At 40.1% G+C, this 10,461-nt stretch overlaps 1 non-coding gene across 1 annotated transcript; it reads right to left on the bottom strand.

Moving 5' to 3' along the window:
* Window positions 1-9,626: 9,626 nt before the first annotated feature.
* On the bottom strand, window positions 9,627-9,733 carry LOC112508289. Its single transcript, XR_003068670.1, has one exon. It is a non-coding gene; the product is annotated as a small nucleolar RNA R71 (small nucleolar RNA).
* Between the last annotated feature and the right edge of the window lie 728 nt (window positions 9,734-10,461).

Below are 10,461 nucleotides of genomic sequence, written 5' to 3'. Positions count from 1 at the left end.
TCTACTTTCTGGATAAAGCCCTCTATGGGCTGAAGCAAGCACCCAGGGCCTGGTATGAAACTCTATCTACCTTTCTCTTTAATAATGGTTTCGAAAAAGGTACAATCGATACAACCCTCTTTCTCAAAAAGCACAAAAGTGATATCTTACTTGTACAAATATATGTGGACGACATCATATTTGGTTCTACAAATGCAAAACATTGCAAAAAATTCTCAGAGTTGATGAAAAACAAATTTGAGATGAGTATGATGGGAGAATTAAGCTTCTTCCTTGGTCTTCAAATAAAACAAACTTTAAAAGGAATTTTCATCAATCAGTCCAAATATGTGACTGACCTTCTGAAGAAATACTCTCTTTGAAATTCATCATCGATGAGAACACCTATGGTTACAGGCATTAAGTTATCTTCTGACCCATCAGGCAAACCTGTGGATGTAACAACCTACAGAGGCATGATTGGTTCACTCCTGTATCTAAATGCTAGTAGACCAGATATAATGTTTGTCACATATCTTTTTTCAAGATATCAATCAAATCCTAAAGAATCGCATCTTCTTCAGTCAAGAGGATCTTTAGATACCTCAAGGGAACTCCATCATTGGGTCTCTGGTATCCAAAGAACTCTGGCTTTGATCTAATAGCCTACACATATGCAGATCATGCAGGTTACAAACTTGATAGAAATAGCACGTCTGGAAGCTGTCAACTCTTGGGGGACAAGCTGGTAAGTTGGACATCTAGAAAACAAAATTGTGTCTCAACATCCACAGCAGAAGCATAATATGTTGCTGCTGCTAGCTGTTGTTCACAAGTTCTCTGGATGAAAACTCAGCTTAAGGACTATGGTTTCCATTATGACAAAGTCCCTATCCTCTGTGACTCCAAGAGTGCCATAGCAATCTCTGCAAATCCAGTGCAGCATTCCAAGACCAAGCACATCGATGTAAGGTACCATTCACTAAAAACTAAACAACATGGGTTTTTAGAAGACCAAAACTTCGTAATTAGTATTAATCTTCCAATTAGATGGGATTTTAAATTTAAATTTTTTTTTGATACATATTTATCAAGATATTATTTGAAATACCTTCTTATTTCAAATAATCCATACGTCATCCTAACACGCGCCTGACACCACAATACAGTCTGTTCCCCATCCACCCTTTCAACTTTCCCCCTCCCTAACCCCGCCTTGACACGTGTCCTCTAACATTAATGGCACGTATAATCAAGACTGCTCACGTTCTTCAAATCAAATCGTCTATACCCAAAACAGCCAAAACTTTTCATGATTATTTTAATATAATAATCAATAAACCGTTTCCAATTCCCCCCCACCCCACCCCACCCCCCACCATCTCTCCACCTATAAATACCCTTCTTCAACCTCCTTCTTCTCTTTACGCTCACTTAAACCTGCAAATACACTTTGACGAACAAAAACCTGCAACTTCTTCAACAATGGCCTCCTCCGCCTCCCACGAATCGAACAACAATGACAATAGAGTCCAATCCACCGGCACCGACAGCCGCGCTATCGTGTTCCTTCCCATGAAGCCAAACAACCACGCTATTGAACTACGAAACACATTGTTCGACGACCACTTTGCCGTCATGATAGAGTTCTTCAAGAACTGTATTCTCCTTCCCGCACTAACTATTTCTGACACCGACGTACCACTAAAGTACGTCCAGCAATATTGGCAAACATGTGAGTTTGACCCAGAAAGCCATGGAATAATGGGGGATATGGATGCCCCAAACGACATGATTTGCTCGCTTAAGATTTCGCAGGCTAAAGTTTCTCGGGTTCTGTGCATTCCCACTCGACGGGAGCTTGGAATTGCCCAATATGACGAACCACCCACCACCGACGACATTCTACGTTTTGTCAAGATGCTAGGTTACAATTGTGACCTCCGCAACGTCTCAGACTTCAAACGAGAATTCCTCCCACCAATGTGGAACATGTTTTTCTCCATCCTCAACAAAGCCCTCACATGCAAGCTTGGGTCATTGGACCAAGGAAATATCAACCTCATGACCATCATGTACGGGCTGTTCTTCAACCTGAACCTTGACTACGCCTTTCTCATCTACAATGAGATCCACTCGGCGGTGGTCAAGAAATGCAAACTCCAAGCCGCTGGCAAGCCTCTAACTGTGGTTCTCTTCCCTCATTTCCTCACCTCTTCATTAGGGACGCAATAAGGAAGCATGGCCTACCAGCTACAGAGCCCTTCACTCCAGTCTACAAGATGCACGGCCATCAACCAACCCTCTCGAAGGAGGGTTATACCAGCAACCGCCCACTCTCCAGGGCAATGCTCAATGTCATTCCATCGACATCTGAGGTACGCCAAGCCTATGAACGCTCTATGTTATCCCAGGAACCGAGGGCAGCTACCCCAGAGCGATTAGAGCCGTACTCTAGAGATGACCAAGCTGAGGAACCCCATTTTCCATCACCCCTCTCCCAACAGAGAGGTGATGAAGATATAAGAGCCCCTTCGCCTCAAGGCTCGACACAACCCACCACACACACAGAAGCATGTGTTGCTTCGGACTTTGATATTCCCCAAGATCGTTCAGAGAGATTTTCCCTTCATGCACATCCCCTTTCGATATTTGATCTACCGAAGGGGACACACATTCGCTTCACTTACCCGGCCTCTGAAGCCGAGGAAGAGGAAGCTGATGTCGCAACATCACGAGATAGCTCCTCTCTTGAGGGCTATCAAGGACATGATGGAAGTCCTTCTAGGCCCACATTTTCACAAGGCCAAGAAGGCGCCTCCGGAGCAGAGGCTCAACCTGCAGCATCCGTTGCTGCAGGGGTTACCCCAATTGCAGACCTGGTCACAAAGGCCGAGTTCCAAGCCTTTGTCGATTCAGTGATGCAGTCCTTGGAAGACCTTAAACTCATCATTCAAGGGATTGTTGACAACCAACCTTCAACCAATAACTCCGACTTCAACAAAATCCCTTGCTATTCTACAGCGCCACCTCACCCAAATTGAAACCCAAACCCGAGACAATACCACACATCTCCAAATGCTCCAACAAACCATCACCCAACACCACAATACCACATCCTCCCTTGCCACCCAAAGAAACCAAATCCTCATCCAATCTGTAGCCACCCTCAGGGCCCAGGCAACTGAGGCCGATAAGAACCTTACCTACATCATTACCCAACTACAAACCATCCTCCAAAACCTTAACACTCTACCAACCTCCATCATCTCCCAAATCCCTCACCAAACCTCACCTCCATCCACTTCGTCTATCGATGAAACCCTTGCCACCCTTACCCACCAATGGCCAACATACAAACCACCCTCACCCAATTACCTGCCACAATATTAGCCCAAATCCCCCAGCCTACTCCACCCCCACCTCCCTCTGCAGGCCCATCCTTTGATACAGCCTTCTCTTCCTTCATTGCAGAGGTGAGGAATCTCATTGTCAACCTTCCCCATCCTCCATCGACATTCGCCACCACCTCCGTGCCACCACCACCCACCTCAAGCACAGATTTTGCCACCATAGCCGACCTTTGGGCTCTGTCCAAGGCACTTATCTCATCGTTCAATGAAATAAGTGCAAAGTTTGCCGCCAGATCGGTTGAGCCTACCATTGCGCTGAGGAAGAGTCTTCAACAACAGCAAGATCGAACCAACACTCTCCTTCGCACCATGGAATAACAGTGCAACAAGGATCGGGTGCGTACTTTCATAGACCACATACGCCTGTGGAAGAAGAACAGGTCCAAGGCCTCCTGCTCATCCAGCCACCCCCTCAAACGATGAAGGCATGAGGATCCAGACCTCGATGATCAAGGTCTTGGACCTCATGAGGGGAAGACAGAGGCTACGGCTGCACAGCAAACGGAATCCGCTGCACCACCACCACCACCACCACCATCACAAACACAACCAACCTCAAACGAATGAACCCAAGCAAAGGAACCAGAGGCTCTGCCCTCTAAAGATGTACAAAATGTACATGTTCCCTTCGCTACAACCCTAGAACCCATCGTGTTGAGTTCCTCAACCGATGAAGAGCCAACCACCCCACCAACGGAAATAAACAAACCTTTTACTTCATCACCCACACCAAACCTACCCTTAAACCCTTCACCAACCCCTCGCACCAAAAAACCCTTCACTACCTTTTCCATACAACCAAAACCAATAATAATCCAACCTTCCTCACCCCAACAACCACAAACCCAAATAGAACCCTATGAACCAGAAACCACCCAAGCCGAACCCAATAAACCACAACCAACCCAACAAGAAATCTTACCTTCACCAACCCATACACAACCCTTAACCCAACCACCCGTGGTGCAAGCGGATACTCCCTCTTCGTCAAGGCAACCTCCGCAGAGCTTGGTTGATGAAATTATACAGAACATGGAGTTGCTGCGGAGACGTCCAGAGTTGCCACCCAGGGAACCCATTATGATGGAAAACATCCATCAATACTTGTACAAAGACCGTGATGAAAGTTTGACCATTAATCCTCCAATCTTATCACCCGAGTCCATGGACCTCTTACACCATAGGTTCATTAGACTGACCACACAAGCACCACAGGCTGTCTTCTCTAACAATGGGATAAGGAGGGTCATGGATCTAAAAGTAAGGACCTTCGCCAATAGAGCCATTCGATACATCGAGTTCACAGTGAAAAGAGCACATGGGCAAGCGTGTTCAACAAAAATGACCTCATCAACCTTAATCCCTATGACTTGATTGAACTATACGCATACACGGCTCAAAGGCAGGACCACGGCATCAGGTTTGGAATGGTAAACAGAGCAGTAGTAAAAACAATGGAGACCCTGGTAAACCATCGAGCCAAGAGTGATTTCGAAATTGCTCTTCGGCTAGGCATCGAAAGACTTTCTTGCGCTCCACCAAACAAAGACTTCCAAGGCCTGCAGGAGAAAAGATTTGCCTCAGTCTTAACTCAACCCGAACTTGGACTTGTTTACAAGAATGAGTTTGGGGCAAATAAATTCTTTAGACTAACTGAGGCATTCAAGTATTCATCAGATACACTTGAATGGTTTCAAATAGTCATCAGAGAAAGACTGGGTAGAAATTATGTGCCAAGAGAAGAAGGGATTCAACTCATCCATGAATATCGACAGACATCGGCTATCGAAGACTGCTTATGCGCTTCAGAGAAATATATCAAGGTAGATCATGATGAGTTGTAAATTTTTGCCTTAATGTCTTTTGATTCCAGTAATGTAAGAATTTCATCATCCAATGAAAATTTGGAATTTGATGTTTTTCTATTAGATTAGTCTTTGTTCTTCACAATTGTTACTAGATTAGTTTATGTTTGTTCTTTCATTATTTAGGGGGAGATTGTTAAACCCCATAATTCATAAAGTGAAAAAGTAATGAAAAACAATAAGTGATGAAGAACCAGAAGACCGATGAAGACATCAAGGCAGAATTGGCTAAGTCTGAAGAACAACCAGAGGGCCGATGAACAACCAGGGATGCGATGGAAAGAGCATCTTCATCGCCCCTTTGGTCAACAACACTTAGAGAATTCTTCAGCAATTCATCCAGAAGCATACGATGAAGATTTAAAAATAAGGATGATTCATCATACCATGAAAGACAGCTGGAGATGACAAGTCAACAGCTACACTTCAAGTTTATCTTAATATTAAAGCTTATCCATAGATTAGATAAACATTATCAGTTAATAGAAGATTAACTAAAAAGTCTCAATAGGTAGTTATCTTCTAATTAGTTTTCTAGTATAAATAGGTGATTAGGCCTATTGTACAAATGTCGCTTTTACGTTTTTATCATTAATAAAAGGGAAACCTTTGATGTTCAAGATTGTTCTTTATTGTTCATAAATTATTCTTGAGTGTTCATCACTTTGTTCATTAAAACATTATAATTTGGTTATTCTTAACTAGATTATTAGTGTTATTGAGAGATCTGGGATCAACATTACTCTAGAGTCAATTTGACTTAGAGTTGGATTGATGGTTTTTGTCTAAGTCCTTGCTTTGAGTCTTTGAGTCAATTTTATTTTCACAGGATTATCAAGTCACTTGTGACTTCTCATCTTTGCTTTTTTGTTTCAATTATCTTTTTGAGCCTTTTTACTTTTAAAAGATAATCAATTACACTTGTATTGGTCATCTTCGCTTTTTCTGTTTCATTTTAGGATTTTGGGCACTAATTTTTAAGTAGCATATATTCTTTTAGCCATATATGCACCAAAAATAGAATAAATAATGAAGTTGTTGTACAAATGTTTGTAATTGATGCCATAGCCACAATAATCCAAAGCTTAAACCATCTTTATCTTACATTGAGCCTCTAGAACTAGCCAACCATTTCCAAAGCTTTATATTGATTTAATTGGGCCTTCATTTCAATTTGGTCAATTTGTAGCCTTCTTACACTCACAATGAGAACATTGTTTCCCTTAAGTTTGGGGGAGGGTCCTAAAAGTACCAAACACTTTATAGAGTTCATGAAGAATATGCAGTAAGACCAAAAGACAAACAATGGAACAAAGTTTCATGTCTTATGCATACAAAAGAGTGTCAAAGTACATCAAAATGTTGAAAAGGACCAAAGTGTCCAAACATACCTCAGTATGAGATGCATAGTAGTAAAATTATGCAATGGAGTGAAAAAACTAAGACGAGGTAAAAGGCATGCATTGAAAAGAAAAAGCCAATTGCAAAACCCAATTCAAAGTCCCAAATTATCTGTTGAATCTAGTGTAGCAAAAGAAATGTAGGCTAGCTTATGGTTTGGCAATATGAAAGATTTAAGTTTGGGGGAGCTAGGTTTATGAAGGGCTATGGATATCAACCATCAAGTCAAGAGTATAACACTTTCATTCAAAAAAAAATCAAAAATATGCATATTTTGGCTATTGAACATTTATGCTCAATATTTTTTAGTTTATTAGAAATTTGAGTCTTTTAATTTGTCATTTTCTGTTGTTTGGGGACAAACAACAATTAAAGTTTGGGGGTGTGATAAATGTTAATTTATTAACCTTATTATATCATTTTCTTAACCATTTTCCTTTGTTTTATTTGCCCATTAGTGTCTTAATTGAGTCTTTTTATGTCTGTTTCATATATTAGTAGTAATATAACATATCTAATGTTAATCCCCTGTTTATGTAGGTTTTTGATGATTTTTGGGCCAAATCCTACAGCAGTCCTGTAGGACCAGGTGTGGCAGAATCCTGTAGTACCTGTCCGTGAGCTGCACTTTTGCCTGGGCCGAGAATTCTTGGGCTGCTCCTTAGTAGTTGCGTGGTCAACGACCTTGGGCCCGGTCAAAGCCCATTTTTGAAGAGCCTTTTGTCTAATTAGGTGGCTCCCATTGTACAAACTCACTTAGCCTATAAATAGAGGCTTAAGGTTTTGTTTTTCATACACTTTCTCATGCTTTCTACCATTTAACACTTATAATCTTTGTGTTAATTGCTCTCTAGATTATTGCTTTCGGTTTCAAGCTTTCGATTTTCTTGCTCCCAATCAAGAACCGATTTTTGTGAAGTGGATTTTTGATTGCTCTCAAGTTTAATTCAAGTGCTCGTATTTAATCTTCATCTCATTTCTGTTTTTATTTCCAAGTTAAGTTACATTTTTTGACTTTCTTTGCAAGTTACGAATTAGTCGATCGCTGTTGCTTTACATTGGATTTCATCCTTTGTGGCTCACGACTAATTTACGTAGATTAAATAATATGTTTCTAAGAGTTTGCAAGTAACATTTTCGGTCTTAGTAACGAAACTTGTTTAGCAAGTTTTGTTACTTGTCTTGCAAGCTTCCTCAAAGTCAACCCCTATTATCAAGGCTTTCATTAGTTATTTCTCCATCTCATCAAGTACTTGTTTGACATCATTACTTAGATTAATATTATTTAGTTATTAGTAATTTAATTTCAGTCCTTGACATTTCAGTCTTTATATTTCAGTCCTTTACATTTCAGTCTTTTATATTTCACTCTTTACTTTTCTGTAATTTAATTTCCAGCAATTTACTTTCAGTCATTTATATTTCTGTCATTTGAATTCCAGTACTTTAAATTCCAATATTTCCATTTCTTGTAATTTACTTTCTGCAATTTACTTTTCCGTATCAGTTATTTATTTTTCAGTCCTTACATCCTTCGAGAGAAAAAATCGAGCGATGATGGGATAAACGCCTTAGCTTGGGGTGTAACGGGAAATTAAGACCAAAGTCGATGTGAAAGTACAAAGGTGTCTTATTAGCATTATAGTCTACTAATTGTTTCAGGTGCTTAATATTTCATTTGATGATTACATTAAAATTAATTGACAACTAATTTTGTGTATAAAAATGTATTGATTTTCAAAACCTGAGTTAATAGGAGAAGGCTATAAATAGCTTTACTGTCTGACAAATGCTATATGGTAACACTGTGTTGTGCTAGGATTCACGACGTCTAACATAAATGATATCGTATCGATAGCACGTTGACCGGTGTGTGCTCATGGGAGGCCGTCTGACCCGATAGTTGATACTGTCATAGTTATATAAAATAATTTATTAATTTTCGATAATTGTGACAGGAATGCTATGTCACTTTTTTGCTGAATCATTTGTTTAATGTCTTAATTAACTATTGCACCCTGTGCTTCTTTTTAAGATTGATATTTTCTTAGTTGTTAATCAAACCTCCCAATTTTAGATAAATCAAATCCCTCGTTTCGCCATCTAAAACTAGTTTTTATAGACTGGACTTTTGAAATAACTTTACAAGCTATCTCTGTGGGAACGATATCTGGTACATATACCATTATTACTTGTTACGAGACGACAGTAGTTCAATGTGTATACTTACGCGGAGTTCTATTTTTGTGTTGAAATCTAAGGTTGAATAAACGGACGAGCAAGTTTTTGGCGCCGCTGCCGGGGATAGCACGCTGAAGTTTTTCTTTTCAAAGTAAAGTTTATAAAGGTTAGTTTTTCTACCATCTTTTTGAATGCACCGTGCATGCCAAGGCTGTCGCACGGTGAATTTTTTCCACTTGATCCGGATATTGAACAAACTTTTAGACAACGAAGAAGAGTGCAAAGAGCTCTTCGAGCTTTAAACTCTGAAACAATGGCTGAAAATGTGATTATTGACGGAGAAGGTATTATTAGAAATAAACCAAATATTTCATATGAGGATGAGGCTCAAAACATCTTTCGTCTTGCAAATGCTAAAAAAAGTGGTATTATGGCGTATGCTATTCCTAATTTAACTCAACTGCACATAGGAATATGTAAGCCTACCATTGGTGCCACCCATTTTTCACTTAAACCACTGATGTTTCAAATGCTTCAAACAAACGGCCAGTACGCTGGTTTATCTTCTGAAGATCCTCATTCTCATCTGCGTTCTTTCATGGAAATTACAGACTCTGTTCTCATCCCTGATGTTTCAGACGATGCTCTGAGACTAAAACTTTTTCCATTTTCACTAAGGAATCGAGCAAGAGCATGGTACAATTATTTGCAACCAGACTTTGTGACTACATGGAATGAAATGGCAGAAAAGTTTTTGAAAAAGTATTTTCCACCCACGAGGAATGCCAAATCCAGGAATGAAATCTGTACTTTTAGACAACTGGATGATGAAGCAGTTCCTGGTGCATGGGAAAGGTATAAAGAGCTACTGAGAAAATGCCATCACCATGGCATTCCGTACTGTATACAGCTAGAGACATTTTACAATGGCTTAAATGTCGTTGCTAGACAAATGCTCAATGCTACTGCAGGTGGAGTTTTCACAGCTTGTACCTATAATGAAGGTTTTGACATACTTGAAAAGATTTCCAATAATAACGGACAATGGTCTCACCCACGTGCAATGCCACTGAAAAAAACAGCTGGAATAAATGAGGTAGATGTTGTTTCAGCATTAACAGCTCAAATCACTAAGCTAATTTCAAATCTAACATCTAGCCCACATGTGCAATCTGATGCTAATACCTTTAATCCTAATGTTCAAACTGTGCAATGCGTTTACTGTGGTGAAGGTCACTCTTTTTTAGCATTGTCCTGGAAATCCTGAGCATGTAAATTATGTCAACAAGACTAGACCATTTTCACAGACTTATAATCCGGGATGGCGAAATCATCCAAATTTTTCGTGGCATAGTCCAGCTCTTAATCCACCAATGCAAAAGCCTCAAGGACAGTCCAATTTTCAACCACAAGGACAATCCAATTTTCAACCACAAGGACAGTCCAATTTTCAACAAGGCCAATCTAATTTTCACTCACAAGCGCATCCAGGCAATCATAATAATCAACATGCTAATTTTCCGAATCATCAGTCTTCTTTCCAAAGCAAGCCAAAACAGCAAGCTGAATCGTCTACTTCTTTGGAAGCAATGATGAAAGGTTTTATAACCTAAACTCAAGCT

The sequence above is a fragment of the Cynara cardunculus genome, assembly GCF_001531365.2.
Source record: "Cynara cardunculus var. scolymus isolate 2C chromosome LG 2, CcrdV1, whole genome shotgun sequence".
NCBI classification, from domain to species: Eukaryota; Viridiplantae; Streptophyta; class Magnoliopsida; order Asterales; family Asteraceae; genus Cynara; species Cynara cardunculus.
The sequence above is the reverse complement of the archived record's forward strand: the minus strand, read 5'-3'. Positions and strand labels throughout refer to the sequence as shown.